Genomic DNA, 18,992 nt, shown 5'->3' with positions numbered 1-18,992 from the left:
ATAAAAGTTTGACCAACAAAGTATTTGGCAAAACTACGTTTGATTCGTTAAGGATTATGTATAGTACGTAAGCCCTAGGGTAATGTTATTATGGGAATTAGAGGTGGCTGTAATATATAAATATATATGACTAACTCCCAGCATTACTTTTCAGTTGAAACTTAATTTCATGCACAACCCAACTTTACTTTTTGTAACGACATCTTCGATGGTGAGGTAAGAAGGTAAGGATCCTCAGCCAACTGAGGGAGCTTGGCCTTCCCGTCGGTGATGCGAACCGAACGCTGTTTCTCAAGCAGTGGCCTACTTGAGATGCTGCCAATATATCAACTTAGGTTGATGATATTGGGAGTATATGGTCAGTAATAGGGTATAGCAATACCCCCGCATTTTGCGGTATTCCGTGAATACGTTGTTTCGATGACGTATGTTAACGTTGTCTGTACGGCGGTAATTGTACAGATGCTGTTTCTATAGTGAACAGTAATGTTTGGGGACGCTTTCATGAGTGCTGGCATGAAAGGTTCATATATTCATTGTGGTTTTCTGCAGGTACACTAACCACGATTAAATAGGTTAAGACGAGTAAGGATATCCGACTAGCTATTATAGGGAGAGACGAATATATTGTGCCACCGGAACTACTCGCATAAGTCCAAGTATTTTGGAAGTTATTTTGAATGTGAGGACGTATAGCACGTGCATGCATATTCCTTGATTTGATTGAATGACATGGTTTGATGATTTGGGGATATTTGGAGTGTGTTAGTTGACAGTATAGTTTTGAAATGATTAGTTTTGACAGTTTTAAGGTTAATGTTTTTACCTTTATCACTTTATTCCCAAGGATCTAGAACAATCTTTCGATCTTCAGACTCTACCGTTATCAAGGTAGGTCACCTTGTTTCCTTTATCCTGTGAGGATAGCTGCATTCCAATCAATCTGTCAAGCTAACTCACATTTTTCCGCAGTCTTCTCAAGGAGTATGGTTGAAAATTTATAATCTCACCATTTGAATCCTTGTTTCAGATGGCTGAGCTTCCCAGATTCTTTTGGGATTCCGCAGGACACGCTCATACCAATGCCTTGCATTGGGAGGGTTTTCCCCGTCTTCTGTGGGAATCTCTCCAGGTGTTTGGCTACACTGAGCCTCCACCTTATGATGGAGTAGAATATGATGAAGAAGATGTTCCTCGTTGTCGAGTGAAAATGACTATTCCTCCGCATCCTACCTTATCTTTGTGGTCACCTATTGAAGTAAATGTGATTGGTCATCGTCTTGCGGACACTTTTGAAGCAGCGGCTATAGAAGCTATCCACACCTTCTGTGATCAACATCCTGAGGAAGTTGCAGGATATCCTATCGGCTTGTTTCCTGCAATGGATTCTCGTGACCCAGAATGGACTTTCAGAGTGGCATACTGTGACCATTTACTGGGAACTCTGGCTGGAGAGACCCTACGTACTGCCGTTCGATTCATGAGTGCACAGTACCGTTATCAGACGCTTCAGCAACACGGTATCTATCGCTTGACTAACATAGCTCAAAGGTATCGTAGTCAGGTTGGTCGACAGAATACGCAGATTGAGGCACTCCAAGCTACTATCACTGCCAAGGAAGAAGAAATTACTCAGCACGAAGAAACTATACAGCATCGAGAAGACCGGAGTATATCATGCACAGACCGGAGTACATAAGGATCAACTTCGGTGACCCTGGAGTGAAGCGAGTGGATTACACCACAAAGCAAAGAGGTGCTGCATTTAAGGAAAGAAAGGAAAATCCTTATGATTATGAGAAGTACATCACGGATAGGAGGTTTTGGAGCAAATTTCAAGCTGATTGGTACATATCCGTCTTTATTGAGAAGAAGAATGCTATCACCGTCTCTAAGTACATCAATTGGGATGAAATGAGTGAGAAAAATAATCCAACCTTTGACTTGGTCATAAGTGAATGTGAGAAGAAACACCTCTATAAATTCTTGGCCCTCAATCAAAATTGGAACAATGAGTTGGTTGCTCAATTTTGCTCCACTGCTTGGTTGGAAGGTGAGGGCAAGAATTCCTTTATTCACTTCAATCTTCAAGGGCGCGCCTTCTTGGTTTCATACAAGCAATTTGCTACTATCCTTAAGCTTGATGACACTCTAGATGAGATGGAAATTCACGATGACATCAATCTTATGACTCTCTATCGGGATGAGGATCCGGATTTAGCGACGACTCATGGACTACGTCCATATATGGAGATCATGAACAGGATATTCCGGGAGACCTTGACTCCCAAGAGGGGTGATCGCACCAAGATTCATGGTACGGTCAAGTTGCTTCTTTTAGCTATGGACTTTGATCACCCGCCCTTTAGTGTCTTTCACTTTTTCTGGACGGAGTTGAGGTACATGCTCCATCATGGCAGTAATCCAGTTATCTATGCTCCATACATTCAAAGGATGATTAATGCCGTGACTGGAATAGAGTTTGGATATGATGCGGTCCATGCCCCATATTGCCCACAGCCTCCCAAGGAGCAAGAGTTTCCACCAGAGGGCGAGTCTCCCCCATCAGCTCACTCTCCACCCCAGCCCACTATGGATATGCCCTCCACCTCGGTGATGCCTTCCTCTTCTAGGACTCGTCCTCGCAAGAAAGGCAATGCCTTTATTTCTGGCTTGAAAGCTCTCTTCAAAGTATGCCGCAACACCAACGATGTAGTTCGTGCTCACGCTCGGGCAAATCAGCAGAGTATCAACAGGATTGAGCGCCACCTTGGCATTGAGGAGATGGATTGGCCCGCATTTCCACCTTCTCCTCCTAGGGACTTTCCAGCTGCGTGGGAGCATTGCGATGTAGGTGATGATGATGATGATGATGATGATGATGATGATGATGAGGATGATGAGTGATTACTGCTCCAAGCTTCCATTTGTCTTTTCTCTTTTTGGTGTTTGATGCCAAAGGGGGAGAAGATTGTATCCTAGCATTCCTAGCATTCTTATCTTTCCATCCTTTAGAGTCGTTGTGAGACTTTGGATGTATGTGAGACTTGGCTTGTATCGTATTTGAACTAAGTTGGCTTGTAATTTCTAATTTCTTTTTATGGATGATGCTTTGCTTGGTTGTGATCTTATTGCTTTTCTATGTTTGTGAAATCATGTGATATTCTATTATCTTGGTTTTATCTCATCATGATGCTTTGACTTTATTTGGTTCGCTCATTATGAAATGAAGTTCATAAATATCTTGTGGATGCATGGATTTAGGGGGAGCTCATCACATATTTATTTCCTCAAGCTCTATTGAATTTATTGTTTTTATTGATTCATTTGGGTTGTCATCAATCACCAAAAAGGGGGAGATTGAAAGTGCATCTAGGCCTATGACCTATTTTGGTGATTAATAACAACCTAAATGTGTATATAATGTTTCAATTGAGAATAATGAGCAGGGGTCAAAGAAACCAAAAAGGAGAAAAGAAGAGGAATCAATTCCGACGATTCGTTAAAATTGGAGAACGGTACCGGTTCAAGAAATGTGGTTCAAGCGAAGATAATTCTTTGTTTTACATTTTCTTTAGTCTAGGTATACCGCACTATCAAGAGGGATGTGGAAAGTGTGTGGTAGAACACAAATAAACCAAATCCGGAACCCATGCCTTGAACAGAAAAATGCAAACCCGAGTGGTCCTGGCGGACAGTCCGCCATTACTGGCGGACAGTCCGCCAGGACACTAAAAAACAGCCTAACGGCTAGTTTTTCGTGAGGCTCTATATATACCCCTTCGACCCCAACGGGAAAACCACCCTACCAAACTGCATAAGCTGAGCCTCAAGCACATTCTAAGCACTCCAAAGCTCCCCAAAGTGAAACCCTAGCTTCCCCACTCCAAATCCTTGGTCTAGGGTTGGGTTTGAGCAAGATCCAAGCAAGATTCAAGTTCTTCCCAAGAGATTCACCTCTCTGGGGCATCTCAAGGCCCAGGCACCCCGCGCACGCGTGCAGCAGGAACTGCCGCAGCGACCAAGATGCTCATGTTTTTCCATCGACGTCGCGTTAGCTACATGCTTCCTGTGCGTGGCAGCTTTTGGGTAAAGGGCTGCTCCCTTTATGGCTTTATTATCACAATATTTCCCGAATAACAACGCATCCTCTTCCATCGCTCCTAGTAACAGAACCGTGTGAAATTCACCAGTGACACGGACCAACTTTATTCATTGCCTGGATAGAGAGTGCGATGTTGTGTTGTGCAACTTGCTTGCCAATTGGATGCTCACGTGACAAAGTTATGACTATTTTTTTCTCGTATATGGTCCAAAAATATATATATATCACAACGGACATCACATGCAGTTTATATATATATATATATATATATATATATATATATATATGACAATACACATTACACACATTTCATATATGACAATACTCATACAAGTCCATACAAATTCATACAAGTTCAAATGTCCTGAGCCAGCATAAATGAACATATATAGTCCATACAAGTTCGGAAATGTTCATACAACTCACTCGGTCGGCGGCGGAGGCTGTGGCGGCGGGACAAACCCGTAAATAGCTTCTAAGGCATAGTCCTTTGCTTCAGAATCTTCAAGTGTCATGAATATCTGGCGCTGCTCCCAATTTATCCTGCATAAATTTATAACACTACGAAGTTCTTTGCCTTTGAAACCACACCTCATAGCTTTGTGACAACAATTTTTCATACTCAGTGGACCCTTGAAGAGTTCTGCGGCAATTTCTTTATCTTCCATCAGGTTTGAAAAACGTTCACCAATGCTTGAATCTGACTGGCCACTGCTGGTGGACTCTGCGTTGCATTTCATCTTCATCTTCTTTCTGGGATTAGGCTCGTTGGCTACATTATCAGTGTCTTGGATATAGTCATGCCTAACATAGTCGAACACTGCAATCATTATGAGCCAATCCTCTGAAATACGGTGATCACCCGCCTGCATAAACCAAAAAAAAACTTGTGGATTGGAAGGGTATTAACATTAAGCTAAGTTTCGGATTATGATATGGATTGCAATGCTTACCAAATGGAGTTTGACATCATTTTCCAATGCAGTAACATGTTCTTTTATTTCATCAATAGGCATGATGCAATTCACAGTACGTAGAGTTCGTTCAACTCTTTCCAGTACATCAGTATCAGCAGCTCTCCAATGATCCTTGCGATCCGCAAACTTTATGTTATGCAAAGCAAGAAGGATTCTTCTTCGCGTGTCCATCGGATCAGTTGGAAACCTACAATTTATAATCCAGCTTACTTCTGACTTTCCTGTTAAAAAGAAATTTGCACGATGCTGAGAAACTTACATTTCATATTCCAGCTCAATCGATGCACTTAATAATATTAAAAAAACTTGCGTCAGATCTTTTTGGAAATGTGCAAATAATTTCGTATACAAATTTTAAGGACAACTAAACCTTGCAGGTGAGCTTCCCCATGATTCCGACTGGGTGTAAACCTTAACCCTTGCAGGTGAGCTTCTTTTCGACCGGGTGTTCAACTGAAAGAACAAGTCAATAAGTCATTGGGAAATTTGTATGGAAAAAACTTGTTGGATATTTGATTTAGTCCCGCCATGAATCAAGCCAACTGGAACGATTAACTTTGGAACACCTCAAGTCAACTAAAACAAACCTGAAAAAGACTGGGGCTTCGAGCTGAGAGCGGCGGTACAGTCGAACACGATTCCTCAGTTGACACTGAACCAGACATACAATGGCTATTTGTTGAAACTGATGGAACGAAATCCTGCCAAGAAGGAAATAAAATCCATATACATTATGGATCAATGCACAAAAAAGTGATGTCTTATTTTCTAAATACATAGCCCAGAACCTTATTAAACCCCTTCAAGTTAAAGAATTGAGATATCATCCACTTTCAAGAAGGGAGATAAAACACATATTTAGGGTCTCATATGGTCGAAAACTTTATCAGTATTCTGAATGAAAGCTTATCAGCTCAAAATTGTTTGCCCCCCCAAAAAAATACAAGTAGCAATACCTATATATTGAACAAGTACAGATCACAGTCCCAGATTGCTCTATTCTCCTAGTTACTCAAGGTGTAAGCCAACCCTAGTTAATTCTGGAAAGTCATCCTGTAGTTGGCCACAAGGAGCACTCAGATGATATCACAAGTGTAAAAGGGGTGTTAATTGTTGACTAAAAGCCCCAAGACATGCCTATGGTAAGTTTCTTTCGGTCTCACAAGTTACAAAAATTGTGAAAGCAACATGACAGCCAAAGGTAACAGACAACAAGCACTCTCTGCACAGCACAAAGAAATAGCGGACAGTCAAAACTGAGGCGTCCTGGCGGACAGTCCGCCAGGCCCTCTCAGTTCTGATTGTTACTGCATAATCCTGTGTTTGTCTCCACCCGTTCTTTCATTACTTCTAATCAAGCAAAGAGAAAATAGGGAGGTTATTAAAAAAAATCAACATGCCTTGGTTACCAATCAGTCACTGAAGAATATAGCTTCTTACTGGATCAGCCTTTTTTAGATAATCAACCTGAAATCAACATGCATAAGGTGAGATGCGAGTGGTAATGGAGAAACAAGTAGCGAGATCTTTAAAATGAATGACCTGTGTGCAAATACATTGAAAAGTCAGAGGCAGACATTCTCAGCACAGGCCGGGGGCGGGGCCGCGGCGGCGGCAGGGGCGTAGGCCGGGGGCGCGGCTGCGGCGGGGGCGCCGGCCGGGGCCGCGGGGCGGGAGAGCGGCGGCGGCGCGGGCGGCGGCCGGGAACGCGGGCGGGGGCGCGAGCCGGGGCCGCGGGGCGGGGGAGCGGCGTCGGCGCGGCGGGGCAGGGGGCGGGAGCGCCTGCGGGGGCGGCGGGGGCGCGGCGCGGCGGGCAGCGCGGGCGGCGGCCGGGAACGCGGGCGGGGGCGCGAGCCGGGGCCGCGGCGCGGGGGAGCGGCGGCGGCGCGGCGGGGCAGGGGGCGGGGGCGCGGGCACGGGAGCGCCGGCGCGGGCGGCGGGGGCGCGGGCCGGGCGGGGGCGCGGGCGCGGGCGGCGGGGGCGGGGCGGGGGGGGCGGGGGCGCGGCGCGGCGGGCGGGCGGGCGTGGGCGGTGGCCAGGAATGCGGGCGGGGGCACGTGGCGGGGGAGCGGCGGCGGCGCAGCGGGGCCGGGGGCGGGGGCGGGGGCTCAATCAAAGATAGCGGGTAATGGCGCTCCGTGCGGGAGGCTTTGCCGAGTGCCACGGATCGGAGGCATTCGGCAAACAAGTGGGTTTGCCGAGCGCCAGATCTAGGGCACTCGGCAAACAAGTGCGTTTATCTCACCCACCCACGCCCGCCCACGCATGCACGCCGCCGCCCACGCCTCCGCCTTCCCACGCCGCCGCCCACGCCCCGCCCGGCCGCCGCCGCCCGCGCCCGCCGCCCCCAGACCGGCCACGCCCGCACCCGCCGCCCCCAGTCCGCCCACGCCCGCCGCCCCCCGCCCGGCCGCCGCCGCCCACGCCCGCCCGCCGAGCCGCCCACGCCCGCCCACGCCTGCCCGCCGCCGCCCGCGCCCGCCGCCCCCCGCCCTCGCCCGCCGCCCGTGCCCGCCGCCCACGCCCGCCCGCCCGCGCCGGCCCCGCCCACACCGCCCGCGCCCACGCCGCCGCGCCGCCCCGCCCACGCTGCCCGCGTCCGCCGCACCACCCCGCCCGCGCCCGCGCCGCCCGCGCCTGCCACGCCGCCCGCCGCCGAGGCCGCGGGCTCGCCGCCCCGAGGCCGCTGGCTCGCCGCTCTGAGGCCGCGGGCTCGCCGCCCTGAGGCCGCTGGCTCGCCGCTCCGTGGCCGCGGGCTCGCCGCCCCGAGGCCGCCGACGCTGCTGCTCACACCCCGATGCCGCTGCTCCCACACAGTAGTCTTCCCAACGCCGTCGTCTCGCTGGGGAGCGCTCCTCGGGTGCTGTCGCCGACCGTCCGTCCGCCGCTGGCAACGTCACCTCCAGTCTAGGTGACGACCCCCGCCTTGCTAGTAGATAAGATGATTGCAATGCTTGTGAAGTATGTGTTCGCGTATGCCCGATAGATCTACCCCTTGTGGATTGGAGATTTGAAAAGGATATTAAAAGGAAACAATTGCTTAATTATAGTATTGATTTCGGAGTTTGTGAGTTAAGAAGTGAGCTAAACATTATTGACTCTAGGAGTGTTGAATGAAATGTTGCACACCTGCTTGGCTAGTAGATAATTTCTTTTTTAAGCAAAAAGAATTTCCAAAATGATGCATGCTTTGTTTGTGAAAATCCCGATTTCTCTTGGTTGTTGATCTAAAGTGGTAAACTTTTTTTAGGTTGGCTTGAAAACTGTGTTTTATTTGTCTTCTGCTTTGTCTCATATACATCCAATCATCCCTCTAAGATATCTAAAAGTTTGGATCAATCCCTTGGAAAGAAGGTTTTTTGGCTGGCTGAGAGGTCCTAGCGGACTGTCCGCCAGGACATGTCTCGGTCAGCCAGCAGAACTGAGCATTTTCTTTCATCCAACGTATCTCTTCGTGGGCCCAACGTCTTATGTCCGTGGGAGGATGTCCAAAACCTCCTATACCTCTTGGATGAAGCTCCTATTACTTGGTTAGAAACTTAGTGAATTTTAGAAAATTAGTTAGTAAATTCCAGTTAGGTTATTTTACGGGGTGTATGCCTCTTTTAGCCGCTAGTACTATAGAGACTTCGTATTAATTTAGTTTTACTAGTCTTTTATCATATATAATTGATATTAACTAGTTTTCGTTGTGTATAGTAGAGGATGGAGGACCGTAGGTGGATGTACACTGGTCACCGTAGTAAGAGAGATGTCAGCCCTGAGTGGATTAAGAACACCAATGAATTCTTGGAACAGGCGTGGGGCGAGAATGCTAAAGGAGCGGCTAGAATTTTCTGTCCATGCAGCAAGTGTGCTAACAGGAAAAGACAAACACAGGATGTCATGGGGGAACATCTCTTCCTTAATGGATTTACGCCAAACTATACCCGATGGATCCATCATGGTGAAGGCCATCGTAGGAGAGAGGACGTGGTGAGACCACGTGTCGAGGATTGTGATGCGGAGGCTGGTGTAGTGGACATGTTAGATGACTATCATGAGGCACACTTTGCTGAAGAACTTGTAGAGGAGGAGCCTGAGGGGTCCGCAAAGGCGTTTTACGATATGTTTGCCTCAGCACAGAAACCCCTTCACGGACATACAAAAGTTTCTCAGCTGGATGCCATTGGACGAGTAATGGCATTGAAGTCGCGGTACAGCCTGAGCAGAGACACCTTTGATGGTATAGTGACAGTTATTGGCAGCCTGCTTCCAGAGGGTCACATCCTGCCAAAGAGTATGTACGAGTCACAGAAACTTCTTCGTGCACTCAAGATGCCGTACGACAAGATACATGCCTGTCCGAACGGATGTGTCCTGTTCAGGAAAGAATACGCGGAAGAAAAGTACTGTCCGAAGTGTAAATCCTCTAGGTTCTTGGAGGTTGACTCTGGTGATGGCAACAAGAGGCAGCTTGATATCCCCGTGACAATCCTACGTCACCTGCCGGCCATACCGAGGATCCAACGGCTGTACATGACTGAGGAATCCGCGAAACAGATGACATGGCATAAGAAAAGGAAACGATACAATCCTCACAAGATGGTACATGCATCAGATGGTGAAGCATGGACCTACTTTGATAGCATTCATCGGGACAAAGCCAGTGAGGCTCGTAATGTTCGTATTGCGCTGGCAACTGATGGATTCAATCCGTATGGAGCGATGGCTGCCACATACACGTGTTGGCCCATGTTTCTGATTCCCCTCAATCTCCCCCCAGGCATAGCATTCCAACGACAGAACGTGTTGTTATCGTTGATTATTCTTGGACACCCGGGGAAAAATATGGGTGTGTTCATGGAGTCGCTGATTGATGAATTGGTCCATGCTTGGGAGGAAGGGGTATGGACATATGATCGGGCCACAAAGACTAACTTCAAGATGCATGTTTGGTATCAATACTCTCTGCATGATTTTCTGGCGTATGGGGTCTTCTGCGGGTGGTGTGTTCACGGCAAATTCCCATGTCCGGTATGCAAGGAACGTCTTAGGTTCCTTTGGTTGCAGAAGGGTGGTAAGTATGTTGCGTTCGACAAACATCGACAGTTCCTACCTCTTGACCATCCATTCAGACGAGACATCAAAAACTTTACAAAAGGTGTTACAGTGACAGACCTCGCAAGTCCGATGAGGACTAGTGCCGAGATTCGTCAGCAGATAGATGGTCTCTTGATCAATCCAGAGGGTGGCTTTGTGGGATATAGTGAGCAACATAGTGGACACATAAGTCGGGCTTGACTCGGCTCCCGTATTATGACGACCTGCTCCTTCCACACAACATTGATATGATGCGCACTGAAAAGAATGTTGCTGAAGCACTTTGGGCAACAATCATGGATATTCCCACGAAGACAAAGGACAATGTTAAGGCTAGGTTGGATCTAGCAATATTGTGTGACAGACCAAACTTAGAAATGAGGCCTCCTGCACGAGGAAAGACATGGAGAAGGCCTAAGGCCGATTATGTCTTGAGCAAGCCCCAAAGGATAGAAGTACTACAATGGATCAAGGCGTTGATGTTCCCTGATGGCTATGCAGCTAATCTGAGTAGAGGAGTCAACTTGTCTACTTTGCGAGTCTTAGGTATGAAGAGTCATGACTACCACATATGGATTGAGCGGCTTCTTCCAGCGATGGTTCGAGGTTGTCCCTGAGCATGTCTGGCTGGTACTTGCAGAGTTGAGCTACTTCTTCCGCACACTTTGTGCAAAGGAGTTATCACGGACCTTAGTTGCAGACTTGGAAAGAATCGCACCGGTGTTGTTATGTAAGTTGGAGAAGATCTTTCCACCCGGATTCTTTAATCCGATGGAGCATATGATATTGCATCTCCCGTATGAGGCACGAATGGGGGGTCCCGTGCAGGGTCGGTGGTGCTATCCAATTGAGAGATGCCTAAAGGTTATCCGAAAGAAATGTGGAAATAAAAGCAAAATTGAGGGTTCCATTGCCGAGGCATACATTCTGGAGGAGGTGTCGAACTTTACATCAGTATACTATGGTGACAACCTACCTAGTGTGCATAATCCACCGGCTCGTTACAATGCTAGCGAAAATGACTCGAGACTCAGCCTTTTTCAAGGTCAGCTTGGAACTGCAAGTGGTTCGACCACCAAGAGGTTGAGTCATCAAGAGTGGTGTCGGATCATGCTGTATGTGTTGACCAACCTTGACGAGGTGACACCGTACATGCAACAATTTATTCAAGAATTCTGGCGTCAATCAAGGGATATCATGGAGCAGGAATTAGATACCCTGCTCAAACAAGGTGCAGGAAATGGATCCCCCAATTTTATTTCTTGGTTCAAACAGAAGGTATGGTCCAATCTAGCCCGTACTTAGCTTTTCACTCTAAGTTGTTTTTACTTAGTTTGTCCAATCGTACTTGAACTTGCAGGGCGTTAGCGATGCGACCTTGAGTGCCCAGTTGAGACAGGTGGCCGGTGGCTTTGGATATAAGGTCAAGTCATATTCTGGTTATGACGTGAATGGATATCATTTTTGTACAAGCAGTCATGATGAATGTCGACCCAATCGAAAGACCACAAATTCTGGGGTGTTTACTCCCGGCCTTGATGGGATTGAGTATTATGGAAGAATTGAAGAAATATACGAACTCAGCTACTATGGTTCGAAACCACTTAATCCCGTGATATTCAAATATCATTGGTTTGACCCTCAAGCAATGAGACGGACGCATTCTAATGTTGGGCTAGTCGAAATTCGACAGGATTCAGTCATGACCATAGACGATGTCTATGTTGTTGCTCAACAGGCTATACAAGTTTATTATCTCCCATATGCGTGTGAAAGCAAAGAGCATCTTAAGGGTTGGTATATTGTGTACAAGACATCACCGCACGGTAGAGTACCTGTCCCTAACGATGATGATTACAACTTAGATCCAAACATATATGACGGAGAGTTCTTTCAAGAAGAAGGGCTGCAAGGGCGATTCGAGATAGAATTAACCGAGGCAAACGAAATGGAAGTTGAAGCGGTTGATGATGCGGGGGAGGAGGAAGAGGTGCACAGCGTTAAGGATTTACACATGCTAGAACGACTACAAGTAGACAATGCAAATGAAGACACCGAGTCTTCTGATCTTATTGGTTACGACATGATTGATAGTGATGATGAGGACTATGATCCAGCTAATCCCGACTACGATGAATATTTTTAGTCAATGTAAGACTATATTATTACGTAATTATGTTCTATTTTCTTTATGTATTTATCTAAGTATGTATTATATATTTATCTGTACTTATTACGTAATTATGGTTGTTGATCTAAAGTGGTAAACTTTTCTTATGTTATCTTGAAAACTGTGTTTTATTTGTCTGCTGCCTTGTCTCATATACATCCAATCATCCCTCTAAGATATCTAAAAGTTTGGATCAATCCCTTGGAAAGAAGGTTTTTTGGCTAGCTGAGAGGTCCTGGCGGACTGTCCGCCAGGCATGGCGGACTGTCCGCCAGGACAGCTCGGGGTCAGCCAGCAGAACTGATCATTTTTCTTTCATCCAACGTATCTCTTCGTGGGCCCATCGTCTTATGTCCGTGGGAGGCTGTCCAAAACCCCCTATACCTCTTGGATGAAGCTCCTCTATCTCTCTTCATCCACATAACACAACTCGGTTTTCTTTATGTATTTATCTTGGATGAAGCTCCTCTATCTCTCTTCATCCACATAATTATTATGTAATTATGTTCTATTTTCTTTATGTATTTATCTAAGTATGTGTTATATATTTATCTGTACTAATTAATTTTCTTTTAATTGCAGGTGATTCACCAGAGATGGTGGGCCGCGAGATGAAGAAGAGTGTAGCGGCCCTTCACAAGAGGTTTTCGGGGGGGAGTAGTGAGCCGACGTCCGAGGCGGCTGAGGGACCGTCTTACAGGAGGAGGAGGGGGAGTGGCAGGAGGGCGACAACACAGGCGCCGCCGGAGGAGGAGCATGCGCTCCCGGAGGAGGAGGTGCCTCCCGGAGGAGGAGGTGCCGCCGGAGGAGGAGGAGCAGGCGCTCCCGGAGGAGGAGGAGCAGGCGCTCCCGGAGGGGAGGACGAGCAGGCGGACGAGGTGGTCCACCAGGAGGGGCCAGGGGACGACGAGCAGGCGGACGAGGAGGGCACGGAGGCCTCTGCTTCGTCAACCGTCTACCAGCGAGGTCCGGCGAGTCTCCCCCAGCGACCGATTCCTGAAGCAAAATGCCCGTTCATAGCTCCCCAAGGGGATAAGTAAGTAAATTTACATGTTTTCAGTACATGTTTACGTTATAATTTCAATTTTGTGGTACAAATTAATAATTTTTATCAATCACCTGTGCAGGAACTGGATAGTTGTGGAGAGGCCCGTTGGTGCTCACAGACGCCATGTGAATGGCATCTTGGGTCTTCTGGTTAGGGATCACTTCCCTAGCCTAGTCACGTTGGCCGGAGAGCCGTGTCCGGCCTATACGTGGGAGCACTACCGGGCCGTCCCCGACATGCGGGATGTTGCCGGCAGACAGTGGCCCAACTTGGCTGAGCGAGTGAAGGGCGAGCTTTGGGTAAGTGATCAATATATCGCATTCGTTGCACATCCTTGATAATATGATTGAAATATATATATCGTGTTTATTGCAGGATTTCTACAGACTACAGGCCGGGATGGACGCGCAGGAGGATGTGGTTGCCGAGTATCGCTGCAAAAAGCTCGTTATCGACATGTTCTACGAGCAGCGCCTCCAGTCAATCATCAACTACCACGCCGTCGTCCTTGGACAGAAGGTCACCAAGACGCAAGCAAGAACTATGACGTTGACTGAGGAGCAGTACTTGCAGGTAAATACCAAAATTTGATTTATTTGAACATTAAGTTGGCTTAATGTCCTCTACTAATATGTCTTCTACTTGATGTCGTGTAGATGGTTCCTCATTGGTGTGCCCACTTTCCTGAGTGCTGGCAGCAGATAGTTGCTAAGTGGTTATCCAACGACTGGAACGCTGTGCACCAGGAGCGTCGTGAGCACCGTCTGACTATGGCCGGTGTGCCACACCACCAAGGCAACCGTAACCTGACCGAGTACGCCCAAGCATGGGTACGCGACTTTACTTGTTTTGTGGTTATTCAACTATGCATGATTTCTCATCATCTTGTTTCTCGCAGTCGGCGGCACATGGAGGGCAGCAGCGCAACAAATTCATGGCGTATGCTCTATCCCACAAGGGTAAAGCAACATCCAGCATCAGCTACAACGCGGAGGACGGGCCCGAGGCGTACAGCAACCCGAGCATCTATACTCGCCTCAATGAGTACACAACGATGGCGAGGGAGGTGCACGGGCCAGAGTACGATCCGACCCAGAAGGATCTTGACGCTGAAATTGTCATGAAGGTCGGAGGAAGAAAGAAGCATGGACGGTACTGGATTTGCGACGGCGCGATCGACTCCTCTTCTACTCCGACTCTATCTCAGATAAAAGCACAGCAAACGAGCTCGAGCGCAGGCATCCGACCTCGTCCGGACAGTTCGACGACCCGTCTCCAGGCACTCCAGGTTGTTGCTTGTTCATACGTTTTTTATCTATTATATTACATAACTTCTCTTTTGTATTATTGTAATATTGGGGTAAAAATTTTGCAGGCTCAGCTGGAAGAAGAGAGGAGAGAACGTATGGAGTTGGAGGCAAGGATGAGGGCGGAGATGGAGGCCGAGCGGGAGGCTGACCGACAGAGGATGGCAAGCATGTTCGCGTACATTCAGAGTCTTGGCGCCGCGACGGGTCTACCTCCGCCACCTCCCTTCGTCACCCCACCTAGACCACCCACCGATCCGTTTTCTACTTCAGTGAGTATGCAATGTTCAATATGTCGTTTATTTTGTCGTTTCACTCATACATTTCATCTATATGTTGCAGAATCAGTCGGCGGCCTCCAATGATCCGTATATTTCTCCAAATCAGACCAACCGGAACAACTAGCCACCTTCGGCATAGATGATGGAGTTATTTGCATTTGAGACTTAGCTAGACTGAATGTACTTTGATTGTTCATTATGTACTTTGTGATATACTTGGCTACAGCGAATGTGCCTACAAAGTTTGAGCCCCATTGGATTAATTCTTGACATCACTAGTTTTCGCGGGAACAATCAGAACTGAAGCGTCCTGGCGGACAGTCCGCCAGGCCCTCTCAGTTCTGATTGTTACTACATAATCCTGTGTTTGTCTCCATCCGTTCTTTCATTACTTCTACTTCTAATCAAGCAAAGAGAAAATAGGGAGGTTATAAAAAAAATAATATTTGCCGAGTGCTGCCTCCAGTGGCTCTCGGCAAAGAGGCAGGACGGCGCAGCTCTGGATGCCCTCTTTGCCGAGTGCTCTTGACTGGGCTCTCGGCAAAGAAGGCGACCAGGGTGGGCGTTGACGCGGTCCTTTGCCGAGAGTCTGACGGTGACACTCGGCAAAGGATCTGTCCACGGTGGCGCGCCGTGACGGCACTTTTCTTTGCCGAGGGCCACTTTTGGCTCTCGGTAAACAATTTGCCGAGAGCCCGAGGAGAAGCTCTCGGCAAAGTATCCTTTGCTGACCCCGGCTTCCCCGAGAGCCCTTTGCCGAGTGGGGCTCTCGGCAAAGGATTTGCCGAGTGCCTTTACGTCTTTGCCGAGTGCTGGGGGCACTCGGCAAATCAGCCGCGTCCGGTAGTGAAATTATTGGAATAGAGTAATTTGCTCTATTGAATAATGTGGACATCATGTTCGGGTGTTGCAATAGAGTAATTTGCTCTATTGAATAATGTGGCAACTGACTTATCCTTCCATTGATGAAATGGATGAAGGGAAGGGTAGGAACACGAAACTCTTTAGGTGTGTGTTTGGTAGTTGTTACTTGTTTCTATTTGTATCTACAACATCAGATGATTCTGGTACCTATGTGAGTTTCTGGGTTGTGTGTCCACGTGTGCAGGATATGGGAAGAAACAGCCTCATGTGAGTCATGTTTGTTAGTCCTTTCATTGTAGCCTGGAAAGATGAGAGTTTCCTGGGATCTGCATGCATGTGTTGTACACTCATGTGACTCCTGTGTGGTTCGATTGTTTGTTCATTGCAGCCTGAGACTGGCAAGAGAGTGGCTGAAACTGTGTTAAAGACTTCTGCTTATAATAAGAAAGCAAAGATTGCAACGCCATCAGGTGGGCACAAAACAGGTACTTGCTGGCTCTCCCGAGTTTATCTAGTATGCTTTCTTTATGGGTTAATCATAGAAATGCCACAGTACAGTTGCCTTAATAGAGATTTTGTTATGTGCTATAGTTTAGGCCCTGAAATTACTATTCATGTTTTGTGTTCAGGCACTTGAACAGTAGTGAGCAAATAGATTACCTATTAGTTGGGGAGCTAATGGAAGGGGAAGAGAATCTTTTAGGGGGGATGGGGTGAATATATTTTAGGGATGGAGGGGTGGGAAGCTGATGGGATGCTTAATAGTGCCCCCAAGACCACGTTCTGATGGTGCAAGGCCTCATAGCATGGCCTTGTTGACTAAGGTGCTGTTCGGATCCAAGGGCAAATGGCAAAAGGGCAAATGGTAAAATTTTTGCTCCTGTCACATCAGATGTTTGGACGCTAATTAGAAGTATTAAATATAGTTTAATTAAAAAACTAATTACATAGATGAGGACTAAATGACGAGACGAATCTATTAAGCCTAATTAATCCATAATTAGCAAAATTACGGTAGCATTTGCCCTTTTGCACTTTGGGGTGTTTGGATCCAAAAATGCAAAAAAAATGCAAAAGAGTAAAAGTTTTGCACTTTCTCTTTCTCTTTCCATTGGATCCGAACAGGCCCTAAATTTTCTTTTGAAATTTGAAGGTGAGAAGATGGGTGCTCATCCTGCAAACAACTGACCAAAGATGAAGCTCCCCAACTGCGTTGGGAGCAGCAATGCTTGCATGTGTGGTGCGACAAGCCAGGTGTTTGCTATATGGTTTTCCATTGTTGCATGGTAAAACCTTGCGGATTATCTGGTCTTCCATAGCAGCCATGGAGGGCCCACGCTGCATGAGATGAATGAGCTAGTTATTGAGATGTTGAGTGTATGGCGGTGCTGCTTTTGAAAGAGTATTGCATGGATTCCATTGTGCGGCATACTCAATGAAATGCCAGGCCATCTGACAGTACCACCATGCTTTTGTTCCTCTTCAGTAGTTAAACCCCATAGCTCCGGGTCTAGATCAGCTGCTCCGTCAAGCAGGTGATGCTTTTGTACCAAAAATAGTGTTTGATTAGTTCTAGTACACCAATTAGAAAAAGTATTGGAACACAAATGGAATTGTGTGTATATGCATACCAAATGCGTGCAAATAGAAGCAGCGTGAAACCTTGCCGATCTCCTCGGTTGAGCGACATCAGTAGTTGCTTGCAGTTTGGATTCCAGTCTGGATAGGCCCGCTGAAACCCCAATGCATCTCTCCTCTAACAGTGCTAGGGTGGCTGGAACTGCTTCTTTGTACCTCTTTTGAAGTTTAGATTCCAGGTGCTTTCTGAGGCATGTAAACCCAATGTATGGTGAATATTTCTCCTCGTTAAAACCACCATTCACCTTTTCCCGCAGGTGACGCAACACGTCAATATCAACTTGGTAGATTTGGCTCCAAAACTCCTCGTTCGTGGTTGTTCCACTATTGTTTGGAAGAGCCACAAAGGGTGGATGTTATCCCCAAGGTAACCGCTGGCACTCGAGTAACTATCAATTTCCCACCTTTCCCTGAATTCCTTCAAATGATCAAAACTAGGAACAACTTTGTAAGGCACAATGCCAAGTCCATTTCGTGATTCCTAGTGAAGACATTAATGGAACTTGTGTACCAAATTGATGATTGATTGTTGTGCAGCCAGGCATACCTTGAGGCGGTTGTCAAACTTAGAGACGACGATCATCGTGCGCCTGAACGAGGGATCGATCTCTCTCTCTCTGATAGTATCCAGCCATAGCGAAGATCTCCATTCGCCGCTGCTCTGCTGGAGGAACAAGAGGAGACGGTGGGTGCGGGCTCGCTATTGACTTCACCATCGACAGGATCTCCTCCGGCGTGGTGTCTGGCTCACCCTTCATTGGCTACAGCAGACACTAGATTACATCAAACAGCTGAAAAACTAGCTAAAAAGGTAGAAACCCACTCCTTTCGAATTGAGATATGAGAAGCTCCAAGCTCACATGCATACCCACCTTAAGCACCAAACCTGGGGTGTCAATGATGGTGAGGTTGGGGCAGCGGGCGTACTCGGTCCTCATGACGATGGCTTGGATCTTCTGGAGATGCGACTGCGTGTGCTGCTTAATGCGGTCAGCAATTTCCGTGGCCACCACCACTGGGCTCCCGTACTCCTCCGAGTCCTCCTGCCACGCACGCGCAGGCGGCAACCCACATCGGTCAGCTGATTTACCTCGATCTGAGAGAGAAAGAAGGGGGGAACTAGGAGAGGAAGCTAAGGAACTTTCACCTTGAAGCGGCACCGGGGATCATGGGTGGTGGGGTCATGAACCATCCGGAGGACCAGGGGGCGGTGGATGCCCATCTCGACCTCGCAGAGATTGAACCGGAAGCCGAGGAGTGCCTCCAGGAGTGAGCTCTTCCCGTCCGACTGGCCTCCCACCGCCACGATCTCCGGGATCGGGAGCTTCTCCCCAAAATCCGCCGCCGCTGCCTGCAACCGGTTGTACGTACGCCTCGAATTGCGCTTTCCAGTTCCAGTCCGCCGCCGACGCGGCTTGCCTGGTGGATGACGGCGGCGACTCCAACGGGTCCAGCGTCCTCCACGCCGCCGGCATTGCAAGGCGATTAGCTGCCATGAGGTGCCGGGGTTCGCAGTCCAT

The 18,992-nt window shown here is 47.9% G+C and overlaps 1 long non-coding RNA gene and 1 pseudogene across 1 annotated transcript in view; one reads left to right on the top strand and one right to left on the bottom strand.

Annotated features, from left to right (window-relative positions):
• The window catches only part of LOC112901124, a 34,807-nt gene extending 17,681 nt beyond the window's left edge, over positions 1-17,126 (top strand). Inside the window, exons 2-3 of the long non-coding RNA XR_003230250.1 lie at positions 16,223-16,319; positions 16,988-17,126. This is a non-coding gene — a long non-coding RNA (uncharacterized LOC112901124). The remainder of the gene's footprint in view (positions 1-16,222; positions 16,320-16,987) is intronic.
• Positions 17,127-17,135: 9 nt separating this feature from the next.
• Positions 17,136-18,992, bottom strand: LOC112900610 (annotated as a pseudogene).

This window comes from Panicum hallii, chromosome 7 (assembly GCF_002211085.1).
Source record: "Panicum hallii strain FIL2 chromosome 7, PHallii_v3.1, whole genome shotgun sequence".
NCBI lineage: Eukaryota > Viridiplantae > Streptophyta > Magnoliopsida > Poales > Poaceae > Panicum > Panicum hallii.
The sequence above is the reverse complement of the archived record's forward strand: the minus strand, read 5'-3'. Positions and strand labels throughout refer to the sequence as shown.